This window comes from Palaemon carinicauda, chromosome 40 (genome assembly GCF_036898095.1).
Source record: "Palaemon carinicauda isolate YSFRI2023 chromosome 40, ASM3689809v2, whole genome shotgun sequence".
Lineage (NCBI taxonomy): Eukaryota > Metazoa > Arthropoda > Malacostraca > Decapoda > Palaemonidae > Palaemon > Palaemon carinicauda.
In genome coordinates this window covers 23,493,448-23,517,077 of record NC_090764.1, presented here as the reverse complement: position 1 = coordinate 23,517,077, position 23,630 = coordinate 23,493,448, and the positions used below count along the sequence as shown (strand labels likewise).

The following is a 23,630-nucleotide window of genomic DNA, read 5'->3' as shown; positions in this document are numbered from 1 at the left end:
CAGCATCTGCAGATGCTTTAGGGAACAGATAGGCCCTCATACACTCGTTTGGGAGGTAAGGCTCCGTGGCATTTTTCTGGAATCCACAAACCCATCTGCGCAGCTTATTCCGAGCTACATCCCTTGACTCCGTTGTCTTGGGGTCTTCAAATGCCTCACTAACCAAGGCTTTGCACACAGTAAATACCTGGGGGGTCCCAATATTTGAGAGGTCCCTTGGTGATGGAAAAATGGGAGTGTGTCCTACACTCCAGGTGGACGCAGAAGTCCTTGCTGCGGACATTGCAGAAAACGCTGCCACACTTCGCATGGTCCTCCTGTAAAGAGAGGAAAATAAAATGAGTATAAGGTAGTTTATCTCACTAGATAAACTAATAAATATTATTAACAATATTTTGCATTTTATTTTATTGCATATAGCTTAGGATAGATAAGCTAGAAATGAATTAGGAAAGACACATACGTGTGTTTCCTGCCCAGCCAATTACTGTGACCTCCCTCAATATTAAAGCCTAGGGTTATCCTCCTCAGGAGACCCACTGGAAGAATCTAGACTATAAAGATAAATGCGTGTAGCTTACACCAACTTCCAAAAGGGTTAATAAAGAGGGTCATTGGAAACTGATCATCCATCAGTATATGGAAAAAGAATTCATTTCCTTATCTTATCTGGTCTCAACAATAGACTGCGCCTGGACACACAGTATGTTGGAAATTAAACTACTGTATACTTTTATACCGTAGTTTTCTGTTTGCAGTATGATATATACTGTAAATATACTGGCTACTGTATAGACATATACTGCAGTTGCAGCTGGCATGTTGCCGGCAAGGCTAGCACCTAGGCACAATTCTACTGGCACAACATCAACTGAAATGATGGCCGGCGGTCCGCCGGTCGCCGGCTGTCGGCACACTAGCCCAGTCAGCGGCTAGGCCATACAAGCAGAAACCCAAGCCGGCCCTACAACCTGCCGGCAAGCGGCGAGATAGCAGGACGACGGCCAAAGGGCTGTGATAGCTAGGCCATCACTAAAGGACAGAGGGGGGAGGGAAAAGGGTCCTGTATAGGGTGTGAGAGGAGCCGGCGGGTTGCTAGTCCTACCACACTCTAAGGAAGCTCAATTTCAGTATCGGCGCCATCATAGGCAGTGAGAATCCATCTCCAGCTTAGGGTCTGCCAATACAGTACTCTGAGGTTCTGACCCAAACCCAAAGCTTACCATCTGCAGCTAAGGGAGGGGCAGAAAAAACCCTACGCTAGTCTTGCCTGAATGACAACTCGAGGTAGACCAACTAGGGTTGTAGCCAAAGGCTACACTCAAGAGGGAAGGAGAGATTACCTTATACATGAGGGTAACCGGGGAGTATGTATGAAAGTAAACTAAGGCCAATAGGCTATTAGCCTTTTGACCGTGAGATCGACTACCTAACTCATCGAAGCTCTCTCGTATACTATCTCAGAAGAGGAAATATATGCAATCGATATATCATACATGTATAAATTGCCTAATATCTTCATTTAAATTTAATAACACCAGGAAAACTTATTATATCATGCATGAAAGTACACTAGAACGCCTAGGCTAGGAAGCCTAGCGTAAACACGATCGGCTACCTCAATCGCCGAAGCTAATGCGAATACTATCGGCATAATATAATTAATTCCTAGCAATGAAGACTAAATAGCTAATTTCATTTATGCTATTACAGTGAACCCTCGTTTATCGCGGTAGATAGGTTCCAGACGCGGGCGCGATAGGTGAAAATCCGCGAAGTAGTGACAGCATATTTACCTATTTATTTAACATGTATATTCGGACTTTTAAAACCTTCCCTTGTACGTAGTACTGTTAACAAACCACCCTTTAATGTACAGAACACTTAATGCATGTACTACAGCACCCTAAACTAAAACAGGCACAAATATTAAAGGCGATTTTATATCATGCGTTTCCTAAACACCTAAAAAGCACGATAAAAAATGGCAACCAATGTTTTGTTTACGTTCATCTCTGATCATAATGAAGAAACAAACTCATTTAGTGTAAACATATATGTATAGGTTAGTTTTTGCATCGATTATATTGATTATACAGTACTGTATGTTGATTTTTTTATTACCAATGTTTTAGTTTACGTATTTTTCTTAGGACTTCCAAATGAAATCTTTTTCTTTATGACGCCGCCTGAAACGACGGCGTGTACGCTCAGTAAACAACCACGCTCAGAACAAACAAGGCATTTAACGCGCATGATGATAGTGATAAATAATGATACAGTACATACAGTATTTACAGTAAAAGCATTTACAAAATATGTTACCTTACAAATATAAATTATACAGTACTTGTACGTAGCAAAGCAGGAAAACAATTTGAGAGAGAGAGAGAGAGAGAGAGAGAGAGAGAGAGAGAGAGAGAGAGAGAGAGAGAGAGAGAGAGAGAGAGAGAGAGAGAGAGAGAGAGAGAGAGAGAGAGAGAGAGAGAGAGAGAGAGAGAGAGAGAGAGAGAGAGATTGTTTTACGTACGTAAATGTAAATTTTAAACAAAAAAAATATGATAGGTTACAACATGTAGACTTTTAAAACCTTCCCTTTAACTTAATGCATACAGTACGTACATTACTAAACTATAAAACAGGTTAAAGTAAAAAATAAAGATTGTTACTGTACTCACCACGAAAGAAGTTGAAGAAAAACTTGAATGGTGATGGCGATGAATTTGCTGCACAGTAGAAATGATGATGATGAAGCTGATGATGTGTTCTACTGTGCAGTCAATGATAGTATTTTACGTCTCTTCAGACGGAGGTGTCTTTTCCTGGGACACCTCTTCAACTTCTTCCTGGGAAACTTCTTCAATTTCTTCCGAAGGCGTACTAGCAGGAGGAACTGGCTCTTTTTTGCGAGGCTGGAAGAACATTGTGATCGGAAGTTGTTGCCGCTGCTTCTTTTTTCGATCCAAGAGCATTTTGTAGGGAGTCATGTCTTCATCGATCTTGTTGCAGAATTGCATCGAGCGAACCATATCCTCGTCCCACTCTTGTAACATTTCTTCCGCCTCCTTCATATGGTTGCAGAACTTGGCAAGCCGTTCATATGTTAAGCCCGTTTCTTCGACATTTTCTTGGGTCTCTTCCTGGGTACCCTCACTCTCTTCCTCACTTGCCGATTTCGTCAGGTCTTCGAGGTCTGCGTCAGTTAGGGGCTGGGAATGGCAGTCCAACAACTCGTCGACGTCTTCAGTCGTCATGTCGCCAAACCCGTCACCTCCAATTATGGCAGCCAACTGCACAGATTTCCGTATTGCAGAGTGTTGGATTTCCGACGGAGTAAATCCCTTGTCGTCGTAAACAATATCGGGCCACAGCTTCTTCCAGCTCGCATTCACGGTTGCAGGTTTCATCTCTTGAAGTGCCTTTTGAATATTCTGCAGGCACGTGGCTATGGTGTACTGCCGCCAGTACGCCTTCAAGTTGAAATCTTCATCCTCGTCATCTTGGGCAGCATCCACACACGCAACGAGGTCCGCCAAGGTATTCTTCGTGTAGAGGGCCTTGAACGCCCTGATAACCCCCTGGTCCATCTGTTGAATTAATGACGTGGTGTTGGGTGGCAGGAACTCAACCTGAACGCCCTCACGCGACAGGTCAGTTGCGTGTCCACCAGCGTTATCCATAAGGAGAAGGATCTTGAATGGCAAGCCCTTCTCTAAGAGATATTCATGGACTTGCGGGATGAAACACTGGTGGAACCAGTTGGAGGTCAGCATCTTCATAATCCATGCTTTTGGATTATGCATCCAGTACACGGGAAGGAGATTCTTATTTTTATTTTTCAAAGCGCGAGGATTTTTCGACTTATAAATAAGCCCCGGCTTTAACAAAAATCCAGCAGCATTGCCACACATCACGAGGGTAACGCGATCCTTGAATGCCTTAAAGCCAGAGGCTTTGGCTTCCTCTTTGAACAGGAAAGTTCGCGACGGCATTCTCTTCCAAAACAAGCCGGTTTCATCCATATTAAACACTTGTTTCGGCTTGTATCCACCTTCAGCGTCGGCTTGTATCCACCTTCAGCGATAATGTTCTTGAAAGTCTGGTTCACGTAAGTTTCAGCAGCGGCAGTGTCAGCGGAAGCAGACTCCCCATGCAGGGAAACGCTTTTCAGGGCTAAGCGTTTCTGAAACTTCGCGAACCATCCTTTGCTTGCGGAAAAACGTTTCTGAGGCTGGGAATCAGTGGATGTCCCTGGTTGAGGATCATCTGCATCATCATCATCTTCAGCATGGTTGCCGTCGTCGTCTTTAGGTTCCTTTGCAGCAAAATTCTCATATAAGCTCAAAGCCTTTGTTTGGATGGTGTTCGTATCCAACGCTATGTTCTTCTTCCGGCAGTCGGCAATCCACACAGCTAAAGCACCTTCCATGCGTACGATCGTTTTATTACGCGTTGTAACGACTCGCTTCGCTGATCTGCTAAAGGTGATTGCAGCAGTCTTTCTAATGTTCGCCTCATCCTTTTTGATATAGCGAACGGTGGATTCGTTGATGCCAAAATGGCGGCCGGCGGCCGCGTAACTTCTACCATCTTTTAACATGTCGAGAAGCGTAACCTTCTCAGCTATCGTCATCATCCTTCGGTGGCGTTTAGGCTCACTACCAGCCTTACTAGAAGCAGAACGCTTGGGAGGCATTGTACAGTAGGATTTAACAGAAAGTTCAACAAAAAGTTCAACTTAAAACAGTCGCACACAGCACAGATTAAACTTCACAAACTTAAGAACGTCTACTCAGCGATACGCGGAAAGAGAAAGTGAACGATCCAGCCCCGCGAGAACTTTGATGCTGCGGGTAGAAGATGCGGGCAAAACACCAATCACAGGCTAGATAACAAAACTTGAGTTTTGATTCGTCATCTATCAGCGCTTGAACCAATCACAACCCGTCTTACAGTACTATGATGCGTTGGTTACTCATAGAAGATGCCCCGCGCATAATGAACGTACGTAGATTAAGTACAATACCGTAATAATAATAAATAATGATAATAATACTGTACAGTAATAATAATGATAATAATAATAACAATAATTTTATTAACAACAACAACAATAATAATAATAACAATAATAATAAAAATTTACGTACGCTATTTTACGCCTCTCTCTCTCTCTCTCTCTCCTCTCTCTCTCTCTCTCTCTCTCTCTCTCTCTCTCTCTCTCTCTCTCGTACGCTTACAGTATTCGAAATGTGATTTTTGCAACAAAGAATGTTATTGGATGCAGTACTGTACTACGTACGTATACATACAAAAGATTCATGGAAAAGAAGCACATCCATTACAGTACACACCATTCTAATATGGTATGACTGCATCTGATTTGCGTTTCATGTTCGATTTAATTTTACTATGTACTGAATTATCGTATGATCACATTCTCTTTTCGTGTTTTATTTCTTTCTGTGCTGAATTATATATCATATGTAATGCAATGAACAATCAGTAAGAGCAGATATTACTAATTACAGTATTAATGGAATTACAGGTAACAAAATATCGTATTTGGTTGTCTTCAGATTTCGCGGTATTTTCGAATTTTCCGGAAAATCCGCGATATGTATATATATATGGGTAATGGGAAAACCCCGCGAAGTGGTGAATCCGCGATTGTCGAACCGCGAAGTAGCGAGGGTTCACTGTATACTGGGAAAGTCGTTCTGACAAACTAAATAACACATGCGTTGCGAGCGACAGCGCCGAAGGCGCCTCCGGCTCAGGCAATAGCTCTGCCAAAATTTAACTTAATTTTGACTTTATATTTTCACTTTATGGCCAGAGCTAAATTTATAATATGTAAGGATCAAATACTCTACTTTCCAGTTTCACTTTACGGCCAGAGCCGAATTTATACGATGTAAGGATCAAATACTCAACTTTCCAGAGGCAGAAGCAGCTAGAGATTGTATGATAAATAAAAAAAACAGAGCTACCGGGAAAATCACAGACTGAGTTCGCTACAGAAAAAGGAATAAAGAAGGAGGCGATGGTGGCGCCATCTGAGAACTCATAACAGTAACGGAGGAAGGTAACCTTATTAATGGCTCCCCTTTTATTTTGCCACTTTTCCCCCCTCGAAGCGTAAACGCTATGCGGGGTGCAAATTGCTATGTGGCGTGTCAAGAATACGTCCCCTGATATTATGCGATATTCTTAAAGGAAACTTTAAGGATATTCGCGCCAGGATTTAGAATTCTGGAGACCTTAAGTTAAATTCTCTGGGAATATCACTGTAGTCAAATATACCCTAGGAAGCTACTTAAAGGAACCTTCCACCAGGACGACATGGCTTGAGCCCAAAAATAATAATAATAATAATAATAATAATAATAATATACACAGATGGTTTTGTAATTCAGAAATTGTCTTATACAGTACTATACTAAAGATAGGAGATAAGTTCATAACATTTAGCTCTGATTTTCAACCTCATCTTACCTAAAGGTAGTCTTAAGCATAGAAATATATAGTAAAACTTTGAGTTATTTTTATTTTCTCTAGCTATACAAACTGGTGTCTTTCAAGTTGCACTACCTGCCTCAAGATGAGGATAATAATAATAATAAATAATAATAAATAATAATAATAATAATAATAATAATAATATACACAGATGGTTTTGTAATTCAGAAATTGTCTTATACAGTACTATACTAAAGATAGGAGATAAGTTCATAACATTTAGCTCTGATTTTCAACCTCATCTTACCTAAAGGTAGTTAAGCATAGAAATATATAGTAAAACTTTGAGTTATTTTTATTTTCTCTAGCTATACAAACTGGTGTCTTTCAAGTTGCACTACCTGCCTCAAGATGAGGATGCCGAGATGTAAAGTATGACAAATTCGTAGATAATTTGTATTTTTCCTAACCATACAAACCTTAGCTATTTAATATGGGTATTACTTTCGGCGTAGCTGAAATGACGAGCCATTAGAATTTTAACGAGGGTTTACTACTCCCTCGCTAGTTGGCGAGGGGGTAGGGAGGAGTAGCTAGATACCCCTCCCCCCCTCACACCTGTGACTAGCTCACTTTGCTTAGAGGTAGGACTTCCCGGGGGACAGGGCTGGCAGGAAAGTTTGATTAAATAGCTAAGGTTTGCATGGTTAGGAAAAATACAAATTATCTACGAATTTGTCATTTGTTCCGTAACCGAAATACAAACCACGCTATTCAATATGGGTGACTTAACCCTTAGGTAGGGTGGTAAGTCCCAGCCGTTACTAGCTTTTGGAGTCCCTGCACCTCGCAAGTGCCTTACTCTGCAAGGACCACGGCCTACGTAAGCTTGTGTGTGAAGGAATGAAGTGTGACTCGTCCTAGGAAGTTGACCGGAAGTCCTTTCGATGGAATTCTAGGATAGGACGTTCCCCATACCACCTCGTAAGGGTATGGGGACGTGACAGTATCTTAATACTAGGAACACAAGGAAACATGGTTTACAGTACCTGCAGTGGTTTGAGGTCAGCTGTGCAGAGAACCCAGAATGCTGCTTTCCTCAAGAGAGGGGAGAATGAAGAAAGAATAAGGGCCAGGCATACCTTTTCATTCATGCAGACTAAAACCGAGTAACAATGCCCTTAACCTTCTGCTAATTGTCCATTAAGGAGCCTGAGGTTTAAACCAGCTGTTGTGCAGCCACCACAGGGCTGATAGAAAATGTATCGAGCCTCCTGTGGGTCACGTCTTGCAGGTAGTGGGCTGTGAAGGTCGTTTGATGCTTCCAAACCCCTGCTTGTAAAACCTGCGTCACTGAGTAATTCTTCTTGAATGCCAGGGACGTAGCGATGCCTCTGACATCATGTGCTCTAGGGCGACGTGACGGAGGAGGGTCGGGATTCAGGGAATGATAGATAACCCTGCGAATCCACGCTGAGATTGTATTCTTAGTGACCCTCCTCTTCATCCTTCCCGTGCTCACAAACAATGCTTGCACCCGAGGATGAACTGCAGCTGTTCTCTTAAGATAGAGCCTCAGACTCCTTACTGGGCACAGTAGGAGATGGTCTGGGTCATCTGTTACAGAACGGAGACTCGAAATCCGGAAAGAGTCGAACAGAGGGTCCGGTAATCCTGGATTTTGAGTCTTAGCGACAAACTCAGGGACGAATCTGAACGTTACCTCCCCCCATCCCCTTGAATGGGTGATGTCATAAGAGAGAGCATGAAGTTCGCGGACTCCTTTGGCCTAGGCCAAAGCAAGTAGGAACACCGTCTTCCAAGTCAGGTGGCGATCAGAAGCCTGGTGTAATGGTTCAAAAGGAGGTCTCTCAAGAGACCTGAGGACTCGAACCACGTTCCATGGAGGAGGTCTCACTTCCGACTGAGGGCAGGTGAGTTTATAACTTCGTATGAGTAGAGAAAGCGAAGAGGAAATGTCCATTCCTTTGAGCCTGAAGGCAAGACTTAAGGCCGAGCGATAGCCTTTCACTGCCGAGACTGAAAGGCGATTTCTTCCAGCAAATACACGAGAAACTCCACTATTGCTGGTATAGTGGCATCGAGTGGAGAGATACCCCTTCCACGACACCAACCACAGAAGACTCTCCACTTTGCCTGGTAGACCCCTGCGGATGACTTTCGCAGGTGTCGAGACATCCTTTCCGCAACTTGTTGCGAAAAGCCTCTCTCTGTGAGGAGATGCTGGATAGTCTCCAGGCGTGAAGCCGCAGCGAGCCCAGTGAGGAAAGGAAATAAATAAATGAAGAGAACAACTTAACAATAAATCATTCTAAAATAAGAAACAACGTCAAAACAGACATGTCATATAATAAACTATCAACAACATCAAAAACAAATATGTCATAAATAAACTATAAAAAGACTATGTCCGCCTGGTCAACAAAAAAGCATTTGCTCCAACTTTGAACTTTTGAAGTTCTACAGATTCAACCACCCGATTAGGAAGATCATTCCACAACTTGGTCACAGCTGGAATAAAACTTCTAGAGTACTGCGTAGTATTGAGCCTCGTGATGGAGAAGGCCTGGCTATTAGAATTAACTGCCTGCCTAGTATTACGAACAGGATAGAATTGTCCAGGGAGATCTGAATGTAAAGGATGGTCAGAGTTGTGAAAAATCTTATGCAACATACATAATGAACTAATTGAACGACGGTGCCAGAGATTAATATCTAGATCAGGAATAAGAAATTTAATAGACCGTAAGTTTCTGTCCAACAAATTAAGATGAGAATCAGCAGCTGAAGACCAGACAGGAGAACAATACTCAAAACAAGGTAGAATGAAAGAATTAAAACACTTCTTCAGAATAGATTGATCACCGAAAATCTTGAAAGACTTTCTCAATAAGCCTATTTTTTGTGAAACTGAAGAAGACACAGACCTTATATGTTTCTCAAAAGTAAATTTACTGTCGAGAATCACACCTAAAATTTTGAAAGAGTCATACATATTTAAAGGAACATTATCAATACTGAGATCCGGATGTTGAGGAACCACCGTCCTTGACCTACTTACAATCATACTTTGAGTTTTGTTAGGATTCAACTTCATACCCCATAATTTGCACCATGCACTAATTCTAGCTAAATCTATATTAAGGGATTCACCAACCCTAGATCTACATTCAGGGGATGGAATTGATGCAAAGAGAGTAGCATCATCTGCATATGCAACAAGCTTGTTTTCTAGGCCAAACCACATGTCATGTGTATATAGTATGAAAAGTAATGGGCCAAGAACACTACCCTGTGGAACACCGGATATCACATTCCTATAATCACTATGGTGCCCATCAACAACAACTCTTTGAGATCTATTACTTAAAAAATCAGTAATAATGCTAAGAAACGACCCACCCACTCCCAACTGTTTCAGTTTGAAAACAAGGGCCTCATGATTAACACGGTCAAAGGCAGCACTAAAATCAAGGCCAATCATACGAACTTCCCGACCACAATCAAGGGATTTCTGTACAGCATTGGAGATTGTAAGAAGGGCATCACATGCTCCAAGGCCTTTACGAAAACCAAATTGCAAACTAGGAAGTAGATGATTACCTTCAGCAAACCTATTAAGACGTTTTGCCAGAAGACGTTCAAAAACTTTAGATAATATGGGAGTTATGGAAATTGGGCGGTAATCAGTAGGACTTGAGCTACCACAAACACATTTACATAGAGGAGTAACATTACCAATTCTCCAACTAGTGCTATCAAGGTCATCGAAAGGTTGACTGATATTCTGGTCTTGTTAAGTACCCTTCTCATCAGACAGAACGGGGGAAAGGCGTAAACGTCGATGTTGTCCCACCGTTGTTGGAAGGCATCTTGCCAGAGTGCCTTGGGGTCTGGGACTGAGGAGCAGTATAGCAGAAGCTTGAAATTCAAAGCTGTCCCGAACAGATCCACTGTCGGGGAACCCCACAAAGTCAGGACTTTGTTGGCTACTAGACGATCCAAAGACCACTCGGTACTCACTATCTGAGATGCCCTGCTCAGATTGTCGGCGAGCACATTCCTCTTGCCTGGAATGAAGCGAGCTGATAGTGGAATCGAGTGGACTTCGGTCCATCTCAGTATCTCTACTGCAAGATGGGATAGCTGCTCTGAAAAGGTACCTCCCTGCTTGTTGATGTAAGCCACTACCGTGGTGTTATCGCCCATCACCACCACGGAGTGACCCGCCGGGTATTGTTGGAACTGTTGAAGTGCCAGGTATACGGCCTTCATTTCTAGCAGGTTTATGTGGAGGCACTTTTCTGATTCTGACCACAGGCCTGAGGTCCTGTGGTTCAGAACATGGGCCCCCACCCTTTTTTAGAGGCGTCCGAGAACAGCATCAAATCCGGGGGGAGGACGAGAAGATCCACTCCCTTTCGTAGGTTCTCGTCCGGCACCCACCACTGAAGGTCCGTCCGTTCCGCAGGACCCATAAGGACCAAGACATCCGGGGAATTGTGTCCTTGATTCCACCGGGACTTTAATCGCCATTGCAGGGATCTCATCCTGAGGCGACCATTTGGAACTAGACGGGCCAGTGAAGAAAGGTGACCGATGAGACGTAACCACGATTGGGCTGGGAGTTCTTCTCGTCTGAGGAAAGGATCTGCGATCCTCCTCAGCCTTGCTATCCTGTCGTCTGATGGGAAGGCTTTGTGGAGATTGGTGTCCAAGATCATGCCTAGATATACCAGTCGCTGAGTTGGAAGCAGAGAAGACTTCGAGAATTACCATGATCCCTAGATCTTGGCCAAGTCCCAGAGGCTTGTCTCGGTGTCGAAGAGGAGTCGACTCCGAGTCTGCCAGGATCAGCCAGTCGTCCAGATAACGGAGGAGATGGATGCCGATCCTGTGTGCCCACGAAGAAATCAGGGTGAACACTCTGGTGAATAAATGAGGTGCTGTGGAGAAACAGAAACACAGCACCTTGAACTGGTAGATCTTGTTGTCTAGGCTAAATCTTAATTACTTCCTTGAAGACGGATGGATTGGGATCTGGAAGTACGCGTCCTTCAGGTCCAGTGTACACATGAAGTCTTGTGGTCTCATCGCAAGTCTGCCGTGTCCGCCGTCTCCATGCTGAACGGGGTGACAAACCTGTTCAGGGCTGAGAGGTCGATGACTGGTCTTCAGCCTCCAGACGCCTTTTTTACAAGAAAGAGTCGACTGAAGAAGCCTGGGGAACCGTCGACGACCTCCTGGAGAGCGTCCTTCTTTAACATAGTCTAGACTTCTGCCCATAGGGCTTGCCCCCTTGCCGATCCCATGGCAAAGGAGCTCAACGACACTGGATCCGCTGTCAGGGGAGGTGTAGAGATGTTATGAACGGGACGCAATATCCCCGACTGATTACGGAAATAGTCCAGGAATTGGCCCATTGTTGCTGCTACCTGTCTGCGCAACTTTGAAGGCATCCCCCCACTGGTGGACATGCAGGGGGATTGCCAATCCTAGCGTTTGCGGCCTCGGCCACTCCCTCTAGGATTCTTGCCTCCCCTGGAGGACTTTTTGCCTTTCTTGTCTTTGACAGGAAAGGGCTTCGACACCGTTGTCTTTACTGCCATAGCCGGTTTCGGCGTCTTGGACGGGCGAGGTTGTTGAGGTGCCGGAGGTTTATAGGGCTTCAATGTAAGAGCCCTATGAAGGAGGGAGTCCTAGTTGGACTTCCTCCACCTCTCGGCTGCCTGTTCCATATCTTTAGGCTCAAACAAATTCTTCCCCAAAATGGAAGAATGTCTGAGCCTGCTGACCTCGACGGTTGGGACCTTTGCGTGGAACCTCTCTGTCACCGCATCATGTCGTTTCAGATCGAATTGGCCCACAAGTTTGAGACTTGGTGGGCCAGAAACTCAATGGTGTGGGTGCCCGAGAGGAGGAAGGTCTCCAGGGCCTTCCTGGTGCTCTCCTTAGACAGGTCTTCGGATCGCAACAGGATGCCAAGAGACCCCAGCCAGATGTCCAGCCTCGGAGTAGCCTGCATGGCACACTTCGCAACCTTCTCCTGGCTTAGGATCTCTGTCGCCGAGAAAGTCACTTGCCAGCTAGAGAGTCTCTCAAGAGGGACTCCCTTGGTAAGCTCTTACACAGAGTGGTGCAAGGGAAGAGCTAAACAAGACTCCTCCATGATCTCAAAGTACCTCCTCTAGTGGATACGAGGAGGAGGGAGGAGCTTGTTGCCAGCAGTTGAACGGCTGGAGGAGGAGAGCTCGGAGAGCTGGCCCTCAACCTTGTCCCTCGCACTCTTCACCCGTTGGGACCAGGGCAAAGCTGCACTGGCCTTAGCAGGCTTCCGAGTGCCAAAGACTCGGTTCAGGACCGTGTCCTTGCCCTCTCGAGGAGAAATCTCAGGACCGGGAAACTGGTAGAGATGCCTCGTCAGGTTCAGAACCTGCCAGAAGGCATGCTCTGACTCCTGTGGCTCCCCTCCTGGAGAACTGGCAGCAAAGTCTCCCATCCCCAAAGGCTCTTCTTGAGGGGACACGTGGACGTTCTCTGCGGGTCTTGTTGGCTCTGGGCGAATTCTTGAGGATGACTTGGGGACTGTCTTGGAGTCCTTAGGTTCCCTCCTGGGAGGAATACAGGACTCCAACAACGACGTCTGAGGGCTCTTCTCCGCCCCAACCCGGGACTATTCTCCTGCGCGAGGTGGGGTTTCTCCCATTGGTGCGATGGGAGAACGCCTCACCTCGGAAGATTCCCGAGGACGGAAAATCCTCGTCCACAGGAGAGGGAGAAAAAGCCGCCATTGATTTGAGGCCCATCTCAGCAAAGGCAGGTTTGACAGCCTGCACGACAGTTCTGATGAGGGACCCGAACCATGGCTGCTTACTGACAGCTATGCTGTCAGAGACTCCCTCTGGAGGGAAGGGGATCGGGCGATCCTTCGGAGTAGAAATGACAATTGGGCCTGCCTGAAAAGAAAGGGAAGAAGAAGAAGGTTGGTTCCTGGACCTATCTGGAGACTTCCCTCCCTCCTGCGAGCGCGCTAGTCTGCGCTTGCGGTGGCGGGGCAGGGGGGGGGGGGGGGGGGGGACATGGGCAAGCGATGGCGTGCAGGCGAGCGATGGCGAGGGGGCGCGCTGGCGATCTATGAGAGGGCGAGTGGGCACGCTGGCGAGCGATGGCGCACAGGCGATGGAGCGCGCGGGCGATCAGGAGATCGGTGGTGCACGGTTGTGCGATATGGTGAAGGAAGAGGAAGCACAAAAGGGTGTGCAAGCGCTTGCGTGCAGGATCTCGACAGGCTCTAGGAGAACGTGCGTGAATTACCCCTAGCGCGTGGGCGCGCAGGAGGGCGCACAGCAGGAACTGGTGACTGCGCGCGATGGCGCGTAGGCGATGGCTGATGAGCAGGCGAGGTACGACGGCGCGTAGGAGATCGCTGAAGGAAAGGAGAAGCAAGGTTCTTCCCTCCTGCGCCCAGATCCGGAGATCGTGGGGGCGCAGGTGAACTTTGGCACGCAGGCGAACGCTGGCGAGCAGGAGATCGTGGCCGCGCGTGGCGTGCATCCAGATGAGGGTGCGCAGTTGTGCGCTGGCGAGGAGAAGATCGCTGGCAAGAAGGAGAGCGCTGGCGAACAGAAGAGCGCTGGCGCGTGGTCTCGGCTGCAGGAGGTCGCTGGGGCGTTGTCTCTGAAGGTGAAGGTCTACAGTGAAAAGACTTCACAGCAGGCGAGCGCTTGCGCGCAATTGCGCACGAGCGCAAAGGAGAACGTTGGCGCGCAGGGGATACCTGGTGCTTAAGGGACTTACTCACAATGTGAGAAAGCCCCTTTTGCCCCGAAGGGACCGATGCCCATTGGATAACAGGGTGCGTGGGCGCCCACAGCGCGTCAGCAGCCAGGAACGGAGATGGCAGGTCCGAAGGTCTGGCAGGCGAAGGAGATCGTGAACGATCAGCAGACAGGTCCAGGGATGCATCTGCAACGGTCGGTACACGGCGGGGAGGATCCACTGCGGGGGACAGCGAAGGTGAAGAACCGAAGAGGCGCCTCCTAACTCCCTTGTGGGGAAAAGGAATGCCTCTACGGCTAAGGGGAGGGCGAGCCTTCCGTCTGATATGTCCTCTGGGGGCGGCAGGCAGACCATCATCAGTCCTCCGAAGAGGAGTCTCTGTCAGTGAACTCCCCCGAGGGAGAGAATCACCTGCAGGAGAAACCGTTGGACTTAGCTCCTCCCCCGAAGGATGTTCGGAGGGGGGAACTAAGCCTTCAGCTGCATCAGGAACCAAAGCAGGGGTTTGATCTAACTCATCGGAAGCCCTTGCCACAACAACGTCGACAATAGACAAAGGATCAACCTCCGCTACCGCCGGCGACTGTTTGACAGCAGGCCCCAACCTGATTATGTCAAACAGGGCTTCCGTGGAGGGCGAACTCTTAAGCCCCAAGGAAGCCCAAAGCTATAACAAATCATCATTAGCAACATTGTTATCAGGAGCTGCCTCGCTATGGGGGCAACTCCCTCTCCCGAATCCCGAGGTCGGTCAACATATGTACGGCCTATGCTACCACTCGACGGCCTCTCGGGAGAGACCGATCGAGTGGGAGCTTCGGAGGAGGTTCGGGCTACGGAAGAAGAGTCCTTGGAAATTTCCTTCTTCAAGGAAACCCTTGAAAGAGAAATATTCCGTTTGGACTTCTTCCAGCGCCGGAAAAACCTCTCCCACTGGGAGGTAGACCACTCCCTACACTCACTTCACACTTTATCTCTGTCTGTTGTTGTTGCTGAAGGCTCAATCCCCTTCGGGGAGCAGCCGAGCCCTACGGTCTCTCCCGCAAGGGGGAGTGCACCACAGAGACACCTCTTCGGAGGCCTCCGTCTGCTGTTGTTGCTGAAGCCTCTGTCCCCTTCGGGGGGGCAGTTGAGCCTACGGTCTCTCCTGCGAGTGCTTCTCCCCTGCGGGGGAGTTCACCACAGAGACTCCTCTTCGGAGGACGACTCCTGCTGTTGTTGCTGAGGGCTCAGTTTCCCTTTGGGGACAGCTGATGCCTACAGTCTCTCCTGCAAGTGACTCTTCCCCTCGGGGGAAGTCACGTTCAGAGACTCCTCTTCGGAGGTCGGAGGGTGTTGCACCTGTCAGAGGTCGTCTTCATCTTTGATCGACGTTCTCCGCAGAGGACCCTCCTCGACGAGTACCGACCGTTGCTGCTGCTTCTCCTGCCAGACCTTCTAGTCTTCACCTCCGTTCCTGGATGCAGATGCGCAGTGGGCGCCAACACACCCCGTTTACAACGGGAACTGGTACCTTCGGGTCTAAGGGGCTTATTCCACTGTGTGGGCAAGTCCCTTAAGTGCCAGGTTTTTTCCTGCGCGCCCGCGCGCAGTAGCGCTCGCCTGCTGTGAACCACGATCTCCAGTAGCTTAGTCTCGCTGTAGATCATCTTTAGATCATCTTCCTGCTCGCCAGCGCTCACCTGTCCTTCTCTGCGCCAGCTCTCTTCAGTGCTCACCTGTCCTTCTGTGCGCCAGCTCTCTTCAGTGCTCACCTGTCCTGTGCGCCAGCTCTCTTCAGTGCTCACCTGTCCTGTGCGCCAGCTCTCTTCAGTTCACCAGCGCACATCTGCGCGCCCTTTCCTGCTACGCGCCAATGGGCGCCAACGGTTTTCCTGGACGCACAGGATTGCCTGCTTGACAGCTCGCATCAGCGCTCTCCTTCCTGATGCACCTGCATACCTTCTGATTAGCGCGATGCGCGCTAAAGTTCGCCCTCTCGCCCACGATCTATCAGACCTGGGCACAGGCAAGAAGTTTTCCTGTCGCCTTCTCGCCGTCAACCTTCTCTAGTCTCTTAAGCGTCAGCGATCTCCTACGCCCCCGCGCGATTCTTCGCCTGCGCGCTAACGTTTTTAACGCACCACCGCTCGCTAACGCGCCATCGCTCGCCTACGCGCCTTCGAGCCATCGCCCGCCAACGCGCCATCGCCCGCCTACGCGCCATCGCCCGCCTACGCGCCATCGGTCTCCCGGCCGCCTGCGCTCGCCCTCGCGACGGCTCACCCTCGCGACGGCTCACCCTCGCGACGGCTCACCCTCGCGACGGCTCACCCTCGCAACCGCGCGACCACACGCACCCATGTTCGCCCCAGGTCGCTTTTCTTCAAGAGATGGACAACCCTCACACGAGTGGCGAGATTACTGTTCAATGGCGCCTACACCAAAAACCGAATGTATGCATCCTAGGTAGGGTACATGTGGATTTCAGGAAGGCATGGATTACAAGAGTAATTGGAATCTTGATTTCCGATGCTTCCGACTGTCACAGTGTGTGGATTTCAGGTGCATGGCACTCAGGTTTGCTAATCATGAAGACCGATTGCTTGAATTCCACGGGCATGCAGACTTTCAAAGAGCGCAGAAATGTTGTAACATGGGAGAGTCCTGAAACAGGGGAGTGCCTATGTTCTAGGAAAGCAGTCGGGTTAGGGTGGCCGGGCGCCGACGGGCGAGGGTGGCCGGGCGCCGACGGGCGAGGTCGGCCGGCTCCGACGGGCGAGGTCGGCCGGCTCCGACGGGCGAGGTCGGCCGGGCGCCGACGGGCGAGGGCGGCCGGGCGCCGACGGGCGAGGGGGGCCGGGCGCCGACGGGCGAGGGGGGCCGGGCGCCGACGGGCGAGGGCGGCCGGGCGCCGACGGGCGAGGGCGGCCGGGCGCCGACGGGCGAGGGCGGCCGGGCGCCGACGGGCGAGGGCGGCCGGGCGCCGACGGGCGAGGGCGGCCGGGCGCCGACGGGCGAGGGCGGCCGGGCGCCGACGGGCGAGGGCGGCCGGGCGCCGACGGGCGAGGGCGGCCGGGCGCCGACGGGCGAGGGCGGCCGGGCGCCGACGGGCGAGGGCGGCCGGGCGCCGACGGGCGAGGGCGGCCGGGCGCCGACGGGCGAGGGAGGCCGGGCACAGACTGTTAAGGGCAGCCTGGTGTCGATGGGGGAGGACGGCCTGGCGCCGACATGCGCAAGTGGTCGGCGGCTGACGGGGAAGGACGGCCGGGTGCCAATGGGAGAGGGCGGAAGGGCGCCGATGGCCGGGTGCCAATGGGAGAGGGCGGAAGGGCACCGATGGCCGGGTGCCAATGGGAGAGGGCGGAAGGGCGCCGATGGCCGGGTGCCATTGGGCGAGGGCGGAAGGGCGCCGATGGCCGGGTGACAATGGGCGAGGGCGGAAGGACGCCGACAGACGAGGGTGGCAGAGAAACAACGGGCGAGAGTGGCAGGGAACCAATGGGTAAGGATTGCAGAGCGCCGATGGGGGAAGGCAGCCGGGCACCATTAGGCAAACTCCTTCCCAATGCATACCATATATCTTGCTGGAATGAAGTGTTTCCACGAGGAGGTAAGCAGGAGTAGTACGCAAAATTTATTCGATTAAGTCGACATCATCGCTAGCACAACGAGGAAAGAAACTGCTAATGGTAAACTTGTCCAACAGGAAGAGGGTATCTGTAGATTGGATGGACAACTGTCATACAGCTATCATAAACAGTAAGCAAACTAAACATTTGTCTTCCATTAAAACCCTCACACACGGCAATCTTTCTTATTCTTTTAGATAATAGTTTTGGCTAAAGTTAAAATTGCACGATATAGATGTTTGGAATACAAAAGACAAAGACAAAGTGTAGCTCAGAGGCCTGACTGGCGAGCATGGTATCCCCACCACACTGCAGTAACCACAGCCACCACATTAAAAGTTTTATTAGTCTTACCCAGCTTCAGTGAAAACATATTTCCATTAAAGGATGAGGGTTTGTATTTGTGTACGAACAAACAAAAATACAACCTAGCCAGAGGTTCCTCAACTAACCTAAATTGGACACCATATTCTTACCTACAGGGAGCAGGTTCCTGCAACTTTCTGCAACGCCTTCAGGATGCCGAATCCTTAACTCAATTGTCTTGCCTTAATGTTTGGAAAAAAAACAGCTAGGGGCTCCAGCTCTTCAGTAGACGATTCATCATGTTTGGAAAAAAAAAAACAGCTAGGGGCTCCAGCTCTTCAGTAGATGATTCATCATGTTTGGAAAAAAAAAAACAGCTAGGGGCTCCAGCTCTTCAGTAGATGATTCATCATGTTTGGAAAAAGAAAAAAAAAAACAGCTAGGGGCTCCAGCTCTTCAGTAGACGATTCATCATGTTTGGAAAAAAAAAAAACAGCTAGGGGCTCCAGCTCTTCAGTAGATGATTCATCAGGCTGTGCAGCCGCTCATCAACTTGCAGTTTACAGACCTGGCATAGTAAGTGCAGCCATTTGAACTTTTTACAATTGAATACCTAGCAAGGTATATGCCAGGCTTCTTAATCCACTCACTGAAGTCCATCCACTAAAGTTCCATGTTCCAAGTATTGTATTAATATCCAGTTCTTGGAGGACAGAAACCTCTAGAGGGATTCAGTCAGATGGCTGTACCAGACTAAATGTAGGTCATGATTAATGGGCCCAGGTCAAAATAACTGACCATGGCAAAACATTGCTGGATAATAGGCAGAAGTGTATTACTGTCACAAGGTAAACAAACAGTCAACCAAGAGAACAAAGAAGATACAGTATATTTACCGATACGTTCATTGTCACCAAACAACCACTTCTCGCTTCAAAATACAGTAAAGCCTCTTCTGTACTTGCTTTTGGCAACAAGTCTCCTGTCAATATATGCCTTGATGGGAAGGACTCTGATTGCAACTTTTGTTCTCATAGCCATCGTTCACCATTACGGAACAAAGATGGCGGGGACCGATTGCAACTTTGTTCTTATACCCACCATTCAACATTACAGAGCAAGAAATTGCAATTCCGCACCAGATTCCATAGTAAAACCCTGATTGCCAACTACAGTCCAGTGCTTTCTGGCGAGATAACTAGGAGATTTATGCGGAACATAATTCTACAAGGCTTTAAATCTAACAAAAAATTACATTCCCTTAGTATGAAGGGGCGATATTACTTGGTCTTTTGCACAATGATTTCATGATGATACAGTTTCTCCTCAGGAACTACACAATTGAGTTGTAGGATACATCTACGATACAGTCCATTTGTAGTCTCTTCAGACACCGAAAACTCACAGTAAGGTGTAGTACGAATGCTCAAAACTAGGACAAAAATACTCACATGAATAAGTGAATCAGAAGAACCGTTTGGAATGACGAAGGTAGTCGCTTTCAAACTGAAGATAGGCGATAGGACTAGAAGTTATGTGGCAATGAAGGTGGTGATAATAGGTCATTTACACAGCTGCACATGGCCGCCAGATTCTAATGATAAGGGAAAATTAGAAAGGCAAGTAATTATTTCAGGGGACAAAGTCTCATTAAACAAATAATACAAATTTAAAGAAAATCAGCATGAAGGGTATCGACGGGATACGCATCCAGTAGATGTTTCATTGTATATGCAGCCAGAGTTAGGATGTATATATACCCATGATTTTTCAGGAGCATTTCCAAGTTTCAGGCAGCTTTATGGAAGGAAAAAGTACTCCCACCCACCTCTTTTGTTGCAATTTATATTTTTCTAAAGTATAATAAGTAAAACAAAACACTTCTCAATACATTTCCTGCCAAATGGATAACAAGAAACACACATAATTAAATTACAGTAAGCAGGGAATATGTCAAGGTTATTTGTTTTTTTCACAGTGTCACAATGAGAAGATCTCATATGTTCGTACGCTTATTCCCCATCTACTTAATTCCTCCCCATAGCATAATGCTTCAATTTTAACCTAAATTGTCCAATAGCTCCATCCACTGGGATCATTGCTCTAATGTAAATATGGTAATATTGCTAAATGCATTACTATTGGCTATTGCATTTGGATCATGATTAGTCTGTCCATGGCTTGTTTAAGCAAGCATCACATTTCCTAATGCTCTTCCCTCCGGTTTCTATGATTTTTACTTCAAATTGGCTATTCAGAATCCAGATACCGTCATATTTTAATCACTCTATTGGCCAGTTAAGTCAGCTGATATTTCCCCTGAAACCACCACTACTTGCAACAGAAATGAAACTTGTTGGGAGTTGTTCAGTAGGATACCCTTACTGATATAATAAAAGGCCCACAAAATTTCCTGAAATTTGTTGAACAATGTACTTCTGCAATTAATTTAAAATAAAAAATTCTTAGATCAGTAACAGCGACCTACGGGAAAGGTAAGAGTATATACTCCACATGCAGCCATTAGATGTGTAACTAATAAAGAAGAAAGTTTGAAATTTCTACATAATCACGTCGTACTTCTGTCAGAAATAAAGGGTTAAGATATGATACCAGGGTTAAAATATTACTAGCGAAACTGAAATTTCCTTTAAGAAATATTAGTGCGCTGGCTACTTTAAATGGTATTTTACTCATATGTTTAATGGGGCCTGGAGCATAACTACTTCCGTATCTGTCGATTAAAACGTGAAGTAAGTCCATAGTTTTCATTTGGGAGACTAATGGCCAGTTATTGCACATGTGTTGCTTGCACTCACTTTGGCAAGCTTTTCCGTTTTTTCTATAACACTCCTTACCTGGCCTTTTTAACCAATTACGAGTTTTCAAGTATTTATGCACAAATACCCATATGTTAGTCAATAACAGTCATTTTTTTCCCCACCCTTCCCTTCAGTTTAAGCTCAACTACCATCACATAAAGGAGTCGCTAAGAGGAAACTTAGGGGCAGTACAATCTATTTTGAAATTTAGAGTAATTTCATTTATGTTTGCAATCAATTATGATGGAAACACACTACATTCAGTATACTGTATAGATATTATTACTCATGTGAATGTAAAAAAATAACCCCGAAATAATGACCTATGGGTATTGCGAGCGCAGCTCAACATATACCGCTTGCCAGAACATGGATGCAGTAAATTAAGTTTACTTGCGAGCGAAGGAAGCCACAGCAAAAACCTTAAGAAGGTTTAGTGAATCATAGAAAATTATGATACTTTAATTTTAAGGAACTTACATGAGCCATATATTTTTCCAACTGGTGGTGTTTATTTTGCATTTCTGACCATTATTATTGATACAAATAACTTTTTTTTTGGGCATTTCCCCTCCCAGAAAACCTGGTTTCCCCACTGGTGTCCCCCATAATTGTCTTTATATAAGGGGGTCCAAAAACTCATGAACGGGTGGTTTGCCCCAATAATCAGTCAGAAATGCATAAAACACAAGACATCGAGCAGGAAAAATATATTGTTCATGTATTTGGCTATAAATTAAAGTATCATATGTTTACCAAATAGTGTCCAAAGTGTTCCAAGCCGTGCACTTTTACGAATTTTAGGCAAGGATCAACATTGCTGGCAGTGTCACAGTACTGTAGCTGGTATCCAGATAAAGTCACAAAGACCTAACAAGGCTAGTCTTGTGGATAAGTGCTATTTTGAACCTAAACTGTCACCCCTCCTTTTACACCTGATTCGGATCACTCTTGACTCCTGACCATGTCTCAGCCTAGGCTAATAGAACAGCTGTGAGAGAGGGGGGGGGGGGGGGGGGGGAAATTGCAAGTGGTTAACCCCACAATAGGTAAGGATACGGCTTCTAGATTAGGTTAGGTGGGAAAGTTCAGGTTAGCTGGTGTTCTGTTAGTTTCCCTTTAAAAATCAAACCATGTTAAAGATTGAAAGGTTTGTATTTTAACAAACCCGGAACTCTAGAAAGAATGGTGTTCAAGAGATAACTTTGGCAATCAATCTGTAGGTGTTGTTTTGGCCCTCTCATTTTTGCATGAAAATTTTTTCTTTTAGTTTTCTTGTTGTTTTCAGCTGTTATTTTTTGTAATTGATTAAGTTTCCATTTATTCCCACCCAAAACTGTGATTCCCACATGGGGGTCCCCCCATTACTGTTAGGAGTTATGTTGGGTTGTGGCAAAAAAAAAAAAAAAAACACTTTTGCATGCAACAACTGCTAGGTGGAAGACTACCGAAATTTACCACCAAAAACTGAAAATAGTCAGGTTCAGGCCATTGACAAAAACGGCTTCGCTTCAACACTGACCAACTTACAGTCATATGAAAAAGATATCAACGTAATCTGAAACTTTCAGATATGTCTAGAAATCATTCAATATTTCTCCAAGTTTACAAAACAAGGTATTTGTGTACATTTTTACCATAATAATATCTGTGCTCAATCCTTCCTTAAGCATATCATTCCTGGCTTGGGGTGTATGTATGATAGCCTTTACCCTGTATGTATGATGACGGCTTACCAAGAATAAACAAGGACAAGACTTGTAGACCAGGTTAGGGGGGAGGGGAAAGTCTAGGTTAGTTGTCCATATTTTTATGCATGCGGGAGGAACTGGCCGCTGATACACAAAGGCTCCCTTGGCTTCGCTAAACAAGAATTCGAAGTAAACACCCATTTTTTATCAGAAACTATTAATTTGCGACGGGAACAAGTGTCATTTTCGAAGAGAGCGTAATTTTTTCTATAAGAAACAGTAGTTTTTTTCCTAGGTTACATTGACATGTAATTCACTACAATGAAACCCATTTTTTATCAAAGCAAACCCAGTCACGTCTATAATTTACATTGATTCTGTGAATGGATGTTTCAGAACAACATGTACAGTATAAGGTTTTGCAAGCAATTCCCAGGGAAAGGATTATTTAGCATGTTCTGTTTTGCTTAGTAACCAACATAGTACAGTATAAAATCGAATGCTATCACGAATATACATTAGCTTACAGCTTTTCATGACACTCATACTTACCAAATTACTAAAATTCTTCGTAAAAACTTAGGAAGTACACCAGACACACAAATACTTTTCAAGAAAACACCCGTGTTCAAGAGACATTTCTTCCGTCTGCCGAATAAGTCAAGTTATGCGTTCGAAGACGATTAGGGAGATTGGAAACTACTAACATAATAAAGTAACATTGTCATCAGGTGGCGCCATCTATTGATGCTTAGAATAACTTAACAACGCCCTTGCACTATGTGATTCTACAGATGGATTTTTATTTAATTATCCGTCTTTTCACAGTAGACTGGTAAAGCCTTACGTATGTATGATTTGTAATACAGAATATAGATAAAACTCACGTAAGTGATTTTTTTAATGTCCTTTTGCCAGATTTTTTCAGCTGATGAATA

The 23,630-nt window shown here is 46.5% G+C and overlaps 1 long non-coding RNA gene across 1 annotated transcript in view; it reads right to left on the bottom strand.

Moving 5' to 3' along the window:
• The window catches only part of LOC137631997 (uncharacterized), a 44,162-nt gene extending 20,794 nt beyond the window's left edge, over positions 1-23,368 (bottom strand). Inside the window, exons 1-2 of the long non-coding RNA XR_011041978.1 lie at positions 23,245-23,368; positions 19,631-19,773 (exon numbers count right to left, since the gene is read on the bottom strand). This is a non-coding gene — a long non-coding RNA (uncharacterized lncRNA). The remainder of the gene's footprint in view (positions 1-19,630; positions 19,774-23,244) is intronic.
• Between the last annotated feature and the right edge of the window lie 262 nt (positions 23,369-23,630).